At 44.1% G+C, this 17,740-nt stretch overlaps 1 protein-coding gene across 5 annotated transcripts in view; it reads left to right on the top strand.

The window, feature by feature from the left end:
- Positions 1-17,740, top strand: part of Astn2 (astrotactin 2) — an 851,054-nt gene that overhangs the window by 159,157 nt on the left and 674,157 nt on the right. The gene's annotated exons all lie outside the window — the stretch shown is intronic.

Raw genomic sequence — 17,740 nt, forward strand, 5'->3', positions numbered from 1 at the left:
GACTTACTTCCATAATGACACTTATTCTGGTATAGTCAGGTGGCCTCTTCCTGTCTGTTGAACTTCAGGACAAGGAAGCTTTTGAGGTCAGAGACCACATCTTACTCTTCTGCCAGATCCTGGCACCTTGACACATAACAGTGATAATGGACCTTCATGTGACAGCATTGGTAGATCCACCTGAGGCCCCATGGGCCTTATTTTCCTTTTCTGTTGGATGCTGAGATATGTAAGGTCACAGGGGTCTCTGAGAGGTACAAATGAGACACTGCATTAAAAGATCTCATGAGCCATGCTTTACATGAATGAAGGGATCATGTCACAACCCAGGTAGTCTCACAAGTGCCTACTTCACCCCACAGCCACATGCCAGGTGCCTGAGACTCTAGAAGAAGGAGAGAACCTAGTCTTCTTCATCTGCTTCACTTTCCAGAATGTTTTTGTGTTTATTTCTAGGAAGGTTGCATAGGCAGGTCTCAGGATCCACTCCTTAAAGTGTGGGCCATTAACTGCATTTCTGCCTCAGCTTGGAGGAAGGGGCTGCAGGCCCTGGTGGGAGCACTTGTTTTCCTGTTCTGCGTTCATCAGAAGCCCAGATTCATGCCAGGACTGTATCAGGGACAAATGATCCATCCCTGAGACCCTCACCTATGAGGCAGGTATTGCTGCCCCCTTATTACTAAGGAAGGAAGCTCAGAGCAGAAAGGCTGCCCCTTCTTGAGGATGTACCAGAGCCAGAATCAGAGTCTGGATCTGGGGAGGGATGAATTGGAGAGGTTGATCTTCAGATGCTCAGTTAGTTAGATAAGAGAATTAAGTTCTGGTGTTCTATTGCACAGTAGGGTAGCTAAATATATGATAGTATGCTGTGTATTTCAGAAAAGCTGGAAGAAAGGGTTTTGAATGTTTTCACCAAAAATAAATGATAAGTGTTTGAGGAGATAGATATGCTTACCCTGGTTTGAATATTACGCAGAATGTACATGTATGGAAACATCTAATGGTACCCCATAAATATGTACAATTTTATGTCAGCTTAAAAATATGTAAATAAATTCAAAAAACATTCAAAAACAGAATCCGTGCCTGACTTTCCCTCTGCTCCTTGGTCTTCATCAATGACAGTCAGTCACTCTGGGCAGGTTTCTGTCCTACAGCCAGGAGGGCAGACCGAGTGATAAATGGTGCAGGCAGTGGATGGCCTCAAAAGGCTTCAAGATAAGGAGGCGAGCCATTCATCCTGGCTTTTCCTGTCTTTATCTTTACAAGTTTCTTATTAGACATTCTCCCCTCACATTTCCAATTAACATTCCTGCTGGATTCCCTTTATTTTTCTCTCCTGTTTTATTACATTTTTTTTCCCTCACTCTTCTTTCCAGAATTCTTTTCTCCACTAGCCTCCTGTCATGATTTACTTATCAGTGCTTTTGCCTCTTTGCCTCTTTCTAGAATGTTCTTTTCATTATCAAATCGGACCTGGTTGTTTTCCAGTTCAGAATTCCTCACGAGATAGAATCCATGCACCTTTTCCTATTCCAGATGTTCCTTCAGGACCTGGTCAGGACAATCTCTCCATGGCCAGTGTCCACTGTCCCTCCATGCCAGCAGTTCACAGCTCTGCAGAGAACCCTTGTGTGTCAATCATTTGTTCACCTGCCTGCCCACCTCACCCTGTGACTGTCAGAATGGAAGGAAGTTGAAGGAAGGGCATATTCTATTCACCTTTTATTCCCTAAGTTTTAGTACATATGAGACTTTCAGTAAATATATTGTTATACAGGTGAAGTAATGCTTCTGGCACCCTCTTATCCTCTTCCTCAGAATCTAGCAATCAGAAGGCTGAGTCCCAATATCCACTGTCTGTTCAAGAGAGATGCTGGCAGGAAGCTATTGAACTAACACTTCTGTAGCATTTTACAGATTATAAGCTGTTTTACACACATTAGCTCCATTTGATTCTCACAACAACCCGTGAGCAGGACAGCAAGGCTCAGAGGGGCTGCATGACTTGTCCTAGGCACTATTGCCAGGATCAGCACCCTGCATGATTTCTGTTGCCCTGGGCCTTGGTTTCTCCTCTAATGAAAACACTACATCTTAATTACAACAAATGGGGAAAGGAAAAGCCAGAGTAATTATTGGTGACACATTGAGTAAGTGTGAATCTCTTGGAAGAATTGAAATGCTTTCTTTCTGTACCTTCAAGGTCTTTTTCATTACTCCTAATTCCTCACATTTGTGTATCAATTTAGAGGTCTTTAAAGTTATTTTTTTTTTCAGAGTTGGATTCCATTTTCCTCTGACTCAGTTCCATGGAATGGGCAGAATAAGGTTGCAGCAAACATATTTTTGTTTTGTCTTTTCTGTGCTATGCATTATGCCCAGCATCATGAATGCAGTTGCATACAATTAAATGTGACCTTTGTCGTGAGGGAGCTTAGAGTTGAATGGGGAGGTGGACTAGTAAATATTTGTGCAGTATTTATTAGAATTTAGGAAGCAAAACTGTGTAACACAGAGTCCTGGGTAAGGAGTGACTGAAGATTTTCAGAAGGCAGCAGAGACCTAAAGAATACAAAGTTAACTGGGCAGAGAGTGGTGGGAGAGAATGTAGAAGGCAGGGAGAACACGTGCCTATACCAGGAGGCACAGGGAAGACTGGTTCAAGATTTCTGGGTGTTACAAATGAGGAATTGAATGCCACAGAGAGGGTCTTGCTGACATCACCCCGTCCATTCAGGGGGACTGAAACCAGAGCCGAGGCCTCTGGACTCCCAGCCCTACATCCACTCTTCTGGGCTGCAGCTGGGTCTCCATCTTCTGAAAGCTGAAGGCCTGGTTGAGGAAGAGCCTTGGCCACCTGGGTTCCAACAGAGAAGCTGGGGACTAGAAGGAGCAGGCTCCATCTGCTGAGACACCAAAAGCCCCGGCCCTGTCCCTCTGCCACTCTGCAAACTGGGCCTCCCGCCACTTGAAGATTAGTCACAGATGCTGCAAATGCATCTGAAATATTGTGTCAAAAAAGACGTGCAGCAGCATTCTGATAGCAGGCTTATTAGCCCGTTATTATCCATTCACCCAAATATCCCAACTAATCAGCCTTCAGATGGACTGGATTAATTGGTTACAATCCTAGCACTGGGCACATCTAATTGAAATGGATGTATTCGCCTTTCATAATGGGCAGCTTATCCATTGCCATTACACAGAGAGCACGCCCTGGCCTGTGGATTTTGCTATAGGGCCATTACCAGTGGAGGCCTAGCAGGATGAATGGAGCTCTTGCCTCATGTGCTCAAGCTATAGCCACCTTCTGCTTGCATCATGGTTATCAGCTGGCTGCACATCCATCTTTCCTTAAGGACTATGAGCTACTTGAGGGCAGATCTGCATTCATTAACATTAAGTATGGCTGCCTATCACCAATAAAGCCAAGATCATAATGCTTTAAAAAGTGAAATTGATTTTTCTCTCATATTTCTATCTTACAATAAGAAAAGAAAGTCTGATATACCAGCTTCACCATGTGACTACAGGAAAATCAATTGCATGTTCAAGCCCCAAATAATAGAAGGGAGAGAAAAAAGGGAAGAGAGTAAGATGTGCTTTCCAGATGAAGCAGTCCCCTTTAAGGGACTTTTTGGAAAGCCTCTGTTCAGACCTGCACCTGTATCTCATTGGCCAGAATGTGGTCCCTGGGATGCAGTTGTCACCTGGGGAGTTCCAGTTCAAATAAACCCAGATGGGTGACCAAGGCAGAAAGGGAGACTACATCCTGGGAGCCACCTCCATGTATTTGGCAAAATGTCTGCTCATGAGGTCTTCCTTGCTCCCCAGAGGGAGGGAGGGAGGGCGAAGAATTTTAGTTAAGAATAAAGGTCAGATAAACCTGGGTATAAATGCTTGTTCTGCTATTTATAGGTTGTGCCTTGGGCAAGCTTTGGTTAATTTTTTGAGCTCCGTTTTTCTTCACTACTGTAATAGTGACACTGACTTTATAGGTTGGTAAGGATGAAATGGGTGAATTCTAACAAAGGGCTTAGGAGGGCCTCTGGCACATAGTGAGTCATCAATAATTGATAACCTCTGGGATTATTAACAGTTGTCATTATCACTGAAGGAATCATAGACATGGGTATACTATTCTGTTTTAAGCATTTTTGGCCTTGGAGTGAGAAACCTCTTACTGGCCACGTAACCTCAGGCACTTTGATTAACCTGGCCGAGACTCTATTTCCCTTCAGTAAAATAAGGATAATTTGATCTGCTCTAAGTTATGAGAATCAAAGAATCACTTTCTGACATATAACAATGATTATTAGGCGTGGCACAAGCTAGGGAATCAGACAACCTAGTCCCACACCCCAGCTCTGCCACCTCTTACACATGTGACTTTGGCTGTATCACATGACTTTGCTGAGTCTTGGTTTCCTTATTAGAAAAAGTGAATAGAAATAATTCTCTCACGGATTTCATCTGAGAATCATTGGGGATTATCTATGCAAATGCAAGATGCCTGAAAAATAGAAGGCTCTAAATAAATTACAGTGGTGAGATGAGGGTGACCTCATTAATAGGGATGGTGACGATAATGATGGATCACTCAGTATTTATGGAATGAATGAATAAATGAAAGAATGAATCAACAAGCAAACTAAAAGCCCGGAATTAGTGTCTCCCCTGCCCCCTGCAGAACCATCTGGAAGGGAGCATAGAACACTAAGTAGCCTGGGGGATTCTGAAACCTACTTTTGCTCTGGGCAGTGCCAGTAGTACTTGGCAGGTTCCACAAACCAGCAGGGACCATGTAATGTGGATGGAGGGGTTCCCTTAGGGAAGTCTTCTAGACATGCCCCAAGAGAGCAGACTGGCCAACTGAGCATCAATCCAATCATCCTTAGGCATTCCTGTCTCCTTTTGAGAATTAACTCCCAGCAGTGACTGGGCCCTCAACCATGTCTCCAAGGCTACGTATATATGTGTAGCCAGGCAGAGTACCATAAAACATTTATTGCACAGAGGGCAAGATGATAACATTACTTACGCTTTTGCCTTCTAACAAGAGGCAATAAAACCTTTATGATACCTCCAACCAGCATATCCCTGTTCCATTTCCATGTTATTCTTGCTTTTCCAGCCTCCTCCCGACTTTCCTCCATTAAGCACATCAAGTACTAAAGACTCCGAGCTCATTTGGTACAGGGAGAAACTCAATTATATCCACCAGCAGAGTGTAAAAGGAATGGAAGTTTGAGATATATTTATAGGTTACAGCCTCTAGGTGGAAACTTGCCAATTTTCAGTCCAGCGATCTATAGGAATGCTTAGCAGGATGTCGGCTAAGTCCAGGGGAACCATTCCAAATGGGAAACACTCTCTAAGAGGATTTATAGTAATGCGAATGTCAAAGTTAGCTCCAAGTTAAATGAAACTAATTGAACCCTGTAGAACAGAGATTGTAAACTGGGATCCCCAGACCATATCTAGGTCACAGATGAGTCACTGTCCATAATTGGGCCATGCAGTTAAAAAAAAAAAAAAAGTTGGTAACCAAAACCTTGAAAGTCAATTTCATATGAAAACCAAGATTGTGGTGTATGTTTGTATGTGTGTGACTTTTGAATGTTCTTCCTACAGTTTGTCCACACTCTTGGTTGGTAACAACCATCTGAATTTCAGTAGCAGATAGCCCTTTAAGAAGATCATGTGGTCTCTGATTTACCACAGTTTCTAGCACTCCCTATTGTCTCTTTTGTTGTACTCAGTTCCTGTCCTCATTTATGTGCTGAGCAGTTAGTTGTGTTCCTGCCTCCTGCTTCACAAGATTCTCACTGCTTGCAGTGATACAAACGTCAAAATGACCTCTAGCTTGAATGAAGCGATGGATCCTTTAGAAGGTACTCCCAGATCATAGGAGTACGGTTGTCGACTTTCCTTCTAGCTGACAACATACCCAAACTAATCCATTAGAAGAAACTCATGAATCCTGCAGACTCTGAGGAGCGACTGTGTCAACTCTGAAAAGCATCAAAAGGACAAATTCACCCTGGTGGAGTTTTGTTTATTTGTCTCAGCTCATGTCAGAGCTGATGGTCCCACTGGCTTTGAATGGCCTTAGGCTTGGAAATGGCAGATGGCATAGAGAGAACTGTCCTTTTTCCCCTCTCATCTGTAGTGGCTCTTTTAGAGTAGACAAAGGGGAAGCCCAAAACAGCTCAGATGGAAAGGAGAACTGTCACTGGGACTCCAGAGTCAGTGGCAGAGTGAACGTTATGCTGGAGCATTGTCATTATAATTGTATGGAAAATGAGGCTGAGCGGATAATATAGGGAATGCTGAGTAGTGCCTGGGCTGGATCCTAAGCGGAGCCCTGGTGTGCTGCAGGAGTTTGGGCAAATCCCTTCCTTTTTTGGACTTCAGACCTTCATCCTCAAAAACAGAGGTTAGACTTTGATCAGTTGGAAAAACCTGTCTAAAATCCATATTAGAGAGAAAGAACTGGCCCCCTGCTGAAGAGGCCCTGGAGCTACCCCTGGAGAACTCTGCTGACTTATCTGCCACGGGCAAGTCAGCAGGGTGTGTCTGGGGGTAGCTCCAGGGTCTGTTCTGAATTTTCAACCACTGCATTTAATTCTCCCCTTTGGTCTCCCTTGGTCCCCTGCAGTCTGGTTCTGCAATACCTCCAAGTCTCATGTCTTTTTCCTCTTCCTTCATTCTACTCTAGATGTACCAACCTTATCTTCTGGGACCTTGCCCAGCCTAACCCATTGAGGCCATTGTTTCAGGCTGTAAGTCCTTTTTTGTTTTTGTCTTAGAAGAATTCGATTCAAAGCTCAGTTCCTCCTCCTTCTGGACTTCCTAGTCTCCTTCCATCTTCAGACCCAGGGTTCTACCCTGAGTTAACTCATTTGGGGATTGAAGTCCTGGCTGGGCCACTAATCAAGAGTGTCACATGATCTGTGCAGAGAATAGTACAAGAAACCTGGTGTTTCAGTTCTTCCCAGGTCACTGGACCACCCAGTTGACGGGTGGTTCATTTTACTTACCAGGGTGCCCATGACAAATTATTTAAACTCTCTGAGTCTGGACCTGTGCATCCATAAAAAGAAGATGAAAGTAATGCTTATCCTATATGTAGAGAGAATTAAAGAAGAGGCGCCTACGAACAGCAAACCATGACACCAACGTGCCCGGTACCTGTGTGCACCCACCCAAGCTTTCTTCAAGTATGGAGAAAGGGCTGCATTTTGTTTTTACACTCAGCCCCTGCAAAACCCTGAGCACCAGTCATATGACCTCTTGTCCCTTAGCTCCCCTTCTAGCTCTGTGATTTGGAGCAGGAAGCATCACTTCTGTAAGAAATGAAAATGGTTCTCCTTTGCTTTTAGGGAGCTTCTGTTGGCATTGCTTATGCTAATAAGTGGGAGGTGGGAGGAGGGGGAAAGTGTCTCTAAACAGGAGGAAGCCCTATGCAAATGTTAGCTCTTTATTATTCTTCCTAACACTAACAGCTTCTTTTCTCTAGTGGCAGCCCAGAGCCACTTGCTGCCCAACAACAGTGGCCCAGATGTTGCCAACATCTGTCTGCTTCTCTGGGCCTTTTATAGAGAGAGGGAACAAAGGAGCAAGGAAGATCTTATTACAGAAAACTGTGAACAGGTTTCACTGCCTCCTTCTGCTCCCTTCCATGAATCTTAACTCCCTGGAGAGGACGGGCCCCTTCTTATCCATCTCTGTGCTCCAAGTGAGTTGCCCAGTACCTGACTTTTGGGTATGCATGAGAAACACTGGTTGCTGTAAGTGCAGTGACTTGGGGCTGCCTGTGGTAATGCTGTTGTCACCCCAGGGTGGCAGGGACTCAGTAGAGATAAGACTGTTACAGAGCAAGGGCCTTCCAGGAAACTGAGGCAATGAGAAGATGCCCCCCAACTCTTCACACCCCAATTCTTGTGATCAAGTCAGAAAGATTTCAGACATGTTGCTCAGGGTAACAGGCATGGATTTATTGAAGGGTAGGAAAAGAGAAAGAGGACACTCTCAGGGGAGAGAGTGAGTCCTCTCAGAGAAGGGAGGGAAAATGTGCCTTTCCTACAATCCAGATATTTTGGAGATCTCAGAGAAGTTTCCAGAGTCCCACCCAGGTCTACCTCCTGAGTTTTGACTGATAGCAGGGTAACATCAAACTTTCAATTCCCCACTGCCATGACAACTCTAGGTCACCTTGACCCATGCTGACAAGTTCTAATTGGATTCTTAACCATAAATTCTTACAAATTTCATGGTTAGGAGAAATTATCCTTATCTGCCTGAGTTTCAGGATCTGGTCTACGAAAAGGGTCACAAAAGTCTCCCCCTTTTGGGTAACTTGGGTTTCTCTTATCGACATTATCTTCATACTGCATTTCTCCTCAGATAACAGGTAGTTTGCTGAGGAATATGACATAACCTCTTCCCTTAGGCCTGGCAGGGCAATAGGTAAATTGATTCTTGGAAAAGAAGCACGCTGATCCATTTTATGGAATTATTCTCTTAACCTCATGTCCCCACCATTTGCATCTGTCTGTCCCCTAACAAGACCAGCTTGGGATAGCTATCACCTAACCCTATTTTGTTTATAGGGGTGGAAGCTGAGTGCTGCTCTTTTGCTGTGTGATCTTGGAAAAAAGCAGATAAACTCTGGGTTTCAGTGTTCACATTGACAAAATGATACGTAAAGTTTTACAAAGAACTCCCTGTCTGATTCATCCTTGGGTGTAATGGAATATCCTGCCGCTGGAAAAGACTGAAAGAATTTTAATATATGCATATAAATAGAGCATGTTTTTATTTTCCCTTTTTGTGTATTTCTACTTGGGAAGGAGGCACCTTGACAACTCCAAGAATAATAGTGAATGTCTTTGAGTTACCACCTTGTACCAGGAACATTACACACTTATTAGCTCCTTTCATCTTCACAATGGTCCTCGGAGGTGGGCCCTGACATCTCTGTTGCCCTGATGACTAAACTGAGAATCAGAGAAGAAAGTTCACTCTCTTAAGTTATTCACTTAGTCACTAGACGTAAATCAGTGAGAGTCACCCAGAGTTCTTTCTACATATCTCTACCTCAAAGAAGCCATGAGTTTCTCGTCAGCGAAAGTGCTCAGTCAAAGGCAATAGGGAAATGTATGATTATAAAAACCGTGTGCCTCTACTTCATGTACAAACAGAGAAACAAGATGTATCCCATTTGTTTACAATAAAAATGAATTTAAAAAAAGGCAATGGGGCCTCCAGAAAGGAGAGCTGGAACCATTGATGCTGGCTTTGGATTCATCAGTGCATATGCTTGCAAGATATTAGCACTGAGGAACCCTTGAACGTCAATCAGGACAATCTCATCTAGAGATGGGGAAGCTGAGGCTTTGAGAGGAGCAAAAACTTGATGAATGTAGCTTATCAGCCCCCCAGGGTGAAGCTGACCTGGGTTTGAATTCTGTCTCTATCACTTACATATGATGCCCCACTGTCCATCAGGAGTATCTTCAGAGGGAATCCAGCCCCTTCTTCGTGGGTGTTTGTGGTTCTGCAGGAATCCTTGGGAACCAGTGGAGCCACTGCTCAGAACCTGGAGAAGCCTGAGCTTCCAGATGTGCTTCTGCCCTTCCTTCCTTCCTTCCTGTATCCCAAAAGGAGTGGAGGTGTCATTATCAATAAAAATCTTTCCTTCTGGGGAGCCAGGATGTAGGTCGGCTTTGTGAGATGGTGAGATTTCACCCTGTGGCATTACTTCTGCCATCTTCCTACAGCCAAAGCAGCCCCTGCACCAGGCTCCTTTTGGGAAACTTGACTTTGAGTCTCCTGGGAGATGGGCTAAACTAAGAGTAGCAGTCTCCTGTAAGCCTGGAGGGAGGAAGTACCTGAAATGGTAAATCTCCTGTGACTCCCCAAGTTGTAGATTGGTGCAGCAGCCCAAAGAGAGGTAGAGTGAGGGGTTGGAATTCAACTTTGAGAGCTGTCAGGTTCATTGACTAGCCTTTCCCCTAAGACCTTCAGCAAATCGTCCAGTCTCTCAGAAGCATGATGCTCTTACTTGTAGAAATAAAATAATAATAATAATGAGACTATTTCAGAAGCTTGTTTTAAGAGTGCACAAAAAATGAGTAGGATGGGGCTGGAAAAAAGAAGATACCAGCCAAATGGTAGTCTTACTTGCTCCATGAACCTAGTGTTGTTCTGCATTTTATAATCTGAGACCATTGAGCCTAGATTGTCAGAACCTGAAAAGAAGATATCAACTATCCCTATTTTGTTTCCAGGGGAGGAAACTGAGGAAAAAGTGACTCCTTTTGTAATGAGATCAGTGATAGAACTGGGAGTCAGATTTGGAAACTAGGACTCCTCCTTGCACACCATTGGCTCTCAAAACTCATCCATTATTGAGCAACTACTATGAGCCAGGCTCTGTTCCAGGCACTAGAGCTGGGAAGTAGTCAGCACATAAATAACATCTCTGTTCTCATGGAGATTGCAGTCTGGTGCAGGGTGAGACTCACATGTTAGGACAAGCCCTGGGATCCCATGTCCTACCCTGAGCTCCTTCTCCTTTGCTTATGACATTTTTTGGACAAGTTTCTAACCAACCAATAGTGTAGAGTTTTTCTCAGTACCCACCTACTATCAGATTCTCTCCAGCTGTCTTTCTCCCGCCCAGGACTGAAGCCTTTGTGACCACCCCAGGGTGGTTGCAACCACAGACTCCCATTAACTTCTGCAAGACTGTGGCTGTCTGTGGTCTCAATTGGCACCTTGGAGTTTGGCATATTACTCAGAACATGATGATGCTCACGTGTTGGTAATGGTGGAAACAACTATGGTATGTGGAGATCCATCTGAATTGTTTATTTTCAAGTTTTGCTACACAGTGGTCCCAGGTTCTTGGACAACGCATTTGGCCAGTGTTCCTCAGTATTCTGGTATACCCAGTGGGGCATCTCTTCATACCAGCCCCATCACATGTACATCTCTGCATTCCCTGAAGCTGCAAGGCCTACAGCTAGATTAAAACAAGTTCAAGGCCTCTGAGCCCAAGTACCCAAAATATGCCTGTTGTGCCCTGGAAATGTTATTTAATATCTCTGAGATTTGCTTTCCTCATCTGTAAAACTGGTACAAAAATACATTTTCTCCTTATTTTCACACCCAGGGTCAAGCTAGGGTAAGGCAATGAGGGCCTCACTCTTTGTGAATATACAATTTAAAAGGTTTCTCCAAAGTTCAATAATTTGTTTATTATGATATTTTAAACATATTGCCTGGAGATATTAACAGTCTTGATTGTGAGGTTTTTGGAGTTTGCTTAATTCATCATGCAAGACAAACACCAACTCCCCTCAGCCATGAAATGCAGTCCAGCCATGGAATGCAGGGTTCCTACAGTATGGTACTAGGAGGAATAGCCTTTTAAACCCTAGTGCTGTGGAAATGTCATCATTTTGTTTTATGTTGTTTGTGTTTATAGTAATACATTTTTAAACGGGAGGAGATTTTTCTTGAGGGCAGAAGAGACTCTTATTTTTCTAGTGACTCTTACAGGTCTAGATTCTAATAATGGATCCAGTACAAATTAATACTGTAACCTGGAATAAATTGTTTAGCCTCTTAGCTTTCTCATCTGCAAAATAGGTGTAGTAACAACAATCTCACAGTTTTCCACTGAGGATTGATTGATATAACAAATATAACTTGTCATTGCCAATGAATGACATGCAATAGGGGCTTTGAAAATGGGATTTAGCATTTTTTTCTTCTAATAAACTGCAAAACAGCACACACTAATTACTCACCTAAAACCCTTGAACTCACTAATACATGAATCATCTGTAAACACTTTTCTAAATTGACCACCAAGGAGCCAGATTCCAGGGCCCAAGACAAAGACCTTGTCCTCATTCAGTCCTGGTGTTTCCCTTTGCACAATAGGAGAGTATTTTGTTTCTGGTCTGCTCCATGGAGCTCCAGAATTTCTGACTCTTTTAATCTCCATTTGAACTGGAACAACTCATTTTATTTTTTGTGATTTTATTCAGAAATGGGTTCCCAATTAAACATTTTCAAAGGGAAGTGTTCAAAGCAGTAATAATCCTAACAATGTCAGCTCACCTGTGTTCCCAGGGATTTCTGACATTTGGGAAGTGGGATTTTAGTTTAGAAAGATGAGTGTGTCTGCCTCCATTGGGTTTCCCCACAGCCAGTGTCGAGCATCTGCTCAGCACGGTATGAGGCACATGGCTGGTTTGTGAGGGATTAGCTGGCACTGGAGGGGGGTGTGGAGGAGAAAAAGGAGAGGGGATCATGGCGAGGTGGTCTGAATGCCAAGCACGTCTGTATTTCTCCACTGAGTTATTAGTTTTACCCTCCAACCCAAACACAATCTGTGCCTGCCTGCGGCTCGCTTCTCAGGCTGGAGGAGGCAGCTGGGTACCACTGCTGTCTTTTCTGGTCTGTGGTATATGGGGATTGGCTCTGGCCTCTTGCCCTCTGACTGGCTACATAGTCTCTACCTTCTCCTCTAACTTGCCCTTCCTGCTGCCCAGCCTTTGCATACAACACACTCCAAAACCACCCTCCTGTTACAGAGAAGATACAGTGTGTTAACATTTTTAGTGGGGAGTCCAGATAGAATCTTTTAGGCATCTCCAGTTCATAAAACAGATATAAGCAGCATTTTATGATAGAGGAGTCCTATCAAATGTGCATTTAATTTGCATGAAAAAATATGTAAAATAATTTATGGCAAACAAAAATAACAGAAACAGAAATTTACAGAGTTAGGTCGTTATCCCCACAGTTACCCTGAATGAGCATCAATAATCTAAGTAAAGATGGAAGGAAAATACAAACGCTGCTGCCTTCTTTGCTCAGTCTCAGTGCCCACCACTCACAGCTGGTGCCACTCTGTCCTCACTGATATCTGTTTGTTTGAACTGTTTCCTTTTTAAAATCTATCAAACCAGTTATTTCAAGACTTGCATAAAATAAATAAAAGCAGGACATTTTAACTGGCTCATGAAGGATGAGCAGAAACATGTTAATCAGCCTTTAGTCTTTGTAGCATCGTGATAGTTTGAGAGCATGCTTTAAAATCCCGGGTGCGAGTACACACACCTATTTATGTGTACATAGACCACGATAATTTTCAAAGCCTTTTCCTGGGCTTTATCTTTTTTGATTCTTCCAGCCACTCTGGGACTCAGGTAAGGTAAGTGGTATTTTGCCGCTTGACTGATGAGGAAAGAAGGCCATAGGAGGCTGAATGACCTGCCCAAAATCTCATTAAGAGGATTAAGTTCCCATTTTCTGGCTTTTACTGGGTCCGATGCTGGTTTAAATCCAGCAACTTTCCTCGATATCTTGCTTTTGAGCAAGGACCCAGTTCTCCAGAAGAACCGGAAACAGCCTTCTCCTGTTAGCTGCCCCTCCCCAGTGTCAGCAGCAGAAGTTCCCAGCTGCTCTCTGCCTCTTAGAAGGACATGCAGCCCTGGATCCAGGGAGCTCTTCTGAGAGGCAAAGAACACCAGCCCCGTCCATCACCACCTTTTCCACTCTCCCTCATTCTTTGTTGACAGCAAGGACTGGAGCTCCAGAATCCAGGTCCGGAAAGTGGGAAGAGGGGTAATGCCAGGATCCATTGCTAAGCTAAAGAAAGGATCAACAGATTGGAAGGGTCCATTTAGTACCAAGCACAGGCGTGCAGAACAAAAAGGGGGAAAAAGTCCACGTTTAGTTGCTTTGGAGAGAAATTTTTCAGCTGTATGGATAAAAAAGGGAAATGAGGTAAATGCTTTTCCCAAGAAAAAGAAAAGAAAAAATAAGAAAAAACATTTCCCTACAGAGGAATGATAGACATAGGGTTTCCAGGTGAGTATAGAAATAATAACAATTCACTTAGAACCTTCTATGGACACAAGTATTGGGCATGGAGTTTTATTATCCTCACCTGGTTTATAAATTGACAGATTTAAACAAGGAGCAAAGCAGATGGTGATTAACCTTTTGTCTTTACTTATGAGAAAGGTTAGTTTGGAGAATTTGGCCTCCATGGTCTCTTTCCCACCCAGAGAGTGCACTCTCTCCTGTAGAAATGGTCCCGATGAAATGGAAGGGATGGCATAGGCTGAACAGAAACCTGTGCCTGTAATACCTTTGGTTCCTTCCCACTGTGAAAGTGGGGAGTGAAGGGACTTAGCTGTGGGCACCAAGTCCTTCCAAATTCACTCTACCTCAGTGTGGGGAGCAAGAGGACAGGCAAGAGAGAGTGTTTTGAGACACTAGTTCTAATCAAATCCAGAGGTCAGGGAAGAAGTGTTTCCTTCTAACCCTGCTCAGAGTGTGTAAATGCATGTTTTTGTTTAATACTCAAAATTGCAGTAAGTTAGGACATCCCAATGCCCATTACTAGGATGGGCAAAGCAAGATTCCCAGAGGCATTGGGAATAGACACTTGCCCTTTGCTGTTGCTTTTGTAATAAGACTTATCTTGAATGACTTTTGTGACTTTGTTGTATGGCCCTGTGGGAGAGATAGGGTGAAGATTTTACTCCAGTTCTGTGTCTCCAAAGACCTCCTATCCCCTTTCTGTGTTGGTTCCCATGGAAGTGCTCTTAAAGACAGTGATAATAGAAGGAAGATGTACTCAATTAGTGTCCCTTGACATCTAACCTTAGTAGGCACCTTTGGAGTCTGGACAGGGAACAGGAAAGAAGACTGTGACCAAAATAAAGAGGTTCTCAGGTACATAATGGACTGAGAATAGAATTGAACCAGCACTGACCAGGGACCTTCAAATAAGAAGCCCTTTCCTTCCTCCTCCCCTTCCTTCTATTCCTTCCTCACCTCTTTCTCTCTTCCTTTCCACTGCCCTTTTCTATTCACAGCCTTTTCCACTTTCCCCAACTCTATCTGCCCCTTTACAAATTACCCCTAAGTTCTTAGCTACTTGGACTTATCCAGTGACTAGGAGCTACTTCTTCTACCTCCCCCAAATTTCACATGCATTTCCCTTTTGGTTTTTAAATCTATGCAGATCAATCTATTAATTGTTTTATTGGTACAAACATTCGAGGTTGCGTTGTTGTCATCCCCATTTTCTAGATACAGAATAAAGAAACTTGGAAGAGATCACACAACTACAGGAGTAGAGTAGGATTTGAACCTGGATTTAGCAGATTCAGAGTCTGAACTTTGAGAAGTTAAATTGACAGATATAAGAAAGAAGAGAGGACAAGCCAATCAGGGAAAGCACACATGTAGGCAGATATGTGTCAAGGAGGAGGGGTGAGGACCACTAGAGAGGGCATGTCCTTAGTTATAGTCAAGGCTGCCTCTTAGTAAGATTTTCCATGTGCTGGTCACTCTGCAGATTGCCTCTTGTAATCCTACAGGAGGTGCTGCAACTCTGGCACAGATGGGGAGAATGAGGTGCAGAGAAACAGTCCACCTTCCTTTGATCAGAAACTGAGACAGAGCCATGGCTGGGATGTGAACCCCTGCTGGACCCCAACCATGATTTGGCAGTTCCAGACCAGCACTTCCAGGTTGACTTGTGACAGTCTATGACCCCAGCTTCCCCCGTGCCTCTCTACACCCTCTCCTTGTTTTATATGCAGACACTAGTCATTTGATTTGGCCAATGACTTGGATTAAGACTTATTGGAGACATGATTCTGCAGGACAGATAAAGCCCAGGTAGTCCTCAGGAGCAGGGCATGATCAGCTGTCTCTGGAAAGGCCAAGGTGACATCTCCATTTGTCTTAAAGGGTGACTTTGTCTTAAAGGGTGAGTTGAGTTTGCTGTGACAGGAAGGGGTTTTGTCTATTTTTAGGTGTTTTTGATCCAATGCTATCTCTGTGGATTTCAATTCCTCTGCGAGCGTGGGTCCTGTTGCTGCCTTCCCACGTTCGATGCACTTTGCTCCTCTGTTCAGCAGAGCTGCCAGGGGCAGGAAAGAGGCCAAGTTCCCAAGTTCCAATCTTCTCTTGGTCATTTTCTTTCCTGGCTGAATGCCCTCAATTTACTTTGGATTACTTCAGAGATTCTTAGATCTAAAACACCCCTCAGTGTCCTTCCTTGGTATAGGGGGTTAAATCATGTCCCCTCAAAACTCATGTCTCTTTTGACCTTTTTTGGAAATCAGGTATTCTTGGATGTAATTAGCTAACGATCTCAAGATGAAATCATCCAGTACTTAAAGCAGGCCCAAACCCAGTGACTGGTGTCTGTGGAAGAGGAGGAGAGGAAGAGAGAGTGCAGAGAGACACAGGGAGAAAAGTGTGATGTGAAAATGGAGTCAGAGAACGAATGATGTAGCCATAGTCAAGAGATTACAGGAGCCACAGCAGCTGGAAGAAGCAAGAAGGGGTTTCGTCCTTGAGTTTCTGGAGGGAGCATGTCCCTGCTGGTCCTTTCATTTCTGCCTTCTGGTCTCCTGAACTATGAGAGAATAAATATCTCTTGTTTGAAGCCACCTAGTTTGTGGAGATTTTAAAAGGAACCCTAATAAATTAATACACCTAGTTTCCTTGGAGGTCCAGAATCAATGGAGATTTATTTAGGCGTAGGAATTTTCTACAGGGCAGTCCCTATTCTGCCTCCATCTATTCTTCCAGAACATTCTGGTTGATTCAAAATGCACAGGGCTCTGAAGGATCCCCAAGCCCAGGATAGTTGTTCTTCAGTGGGCCCAGGTCCCTCACCAATATGACTAGAAGGTGACCCTGTGACCTGGCATTTAATCCTGTAACCATGGGATTAAGTCCATCCACATCTAATTCACTAGCAGTTTAGACAGTTCTGGGCTCACTCTGACCTCATGCTTCTAGTTCAGGCTCTGCTAGCCTCCGAAATGATATATCTTCTTGGCTTGCTATCTTCTTGGCTTGGGGAAGTCATCACCGATTCCATTGTGTTACACTGTGTTGGGGCTCTGGCTCCTTGTATTTTACCCTGGACTTGAGCTATAGACACTTGTCAATCTTGAGAGCTGAGCTATGCCTGCTAAGGAAGGGCCCTGGGTGACTTTAGATGTAGAATCTGGGGTCGGGAGGAGAGGGGTTATAGATCTGCCTCAGGGCAACTCAGTGTGTGACAGCAAGATTACTCATGGTGGTGGGGTATGAAGGGAGCAGCAATCAGTGTTACAATTGGGATTTTCAGTGAATTGGGAAAGAGGGCATAGCTTGCTGGCCTCCTCTGGGTTGCCTGGCCTTTTGGCAAGGGTGGAGGACAACTCAGTGGCGAGAGGAGTTCTTAAGAGTAACGCAGTAGATGGTTGGGCAGTTCTCTGTTAATTTGGGGTACTCAGGAAATAGTGAAGTGCATGTTTCTACAAACCTAGGAGGCATGGTGCAGGAAGGTGGAGAGGAAAAGGTGAATCTTGCTTAGTCAGCCCTGGGGGGTCACAGCAAGGACCCTGGCCAGCTTTTGCTGCCTGCTCCTGTCATTGCACAAGATAGCCTGTTGAGTCTGCGCTCTTTCCCCTTCTCACGGCCTGGCTTCCCGTGCTTGACTCTCTGACCCTGTAACTAACTTTCCTGGGGTGTTCCTGATCAGCCTCAGCGGGGGAGATCCTGAGGCCATCATAACATGCCTTCAAGACAATTGGCAGCTCCATCACCAAGGCTGGAAAATGGCAGCAAAATGGTGCTTCTAAGAGACTCCTATTGTGTGACTTGTAATAGGTTTTGCAGAAGCTTGATGGAT

The sequence above is a fragment of the Sciurus carolinensis genome, chromosome 14 (genome assembly GCF_902686445.1).
Source record: "Sciurus carolinensis chromosome 14, mSciCar1.2, whole genome shotgun sequence".
Lineage (NCBI taxonomy): Eukaryota > Metazoa > Chordata > Mammalia > Rodentia > Sciuridae > Sciurus > Sciurus carolinensis.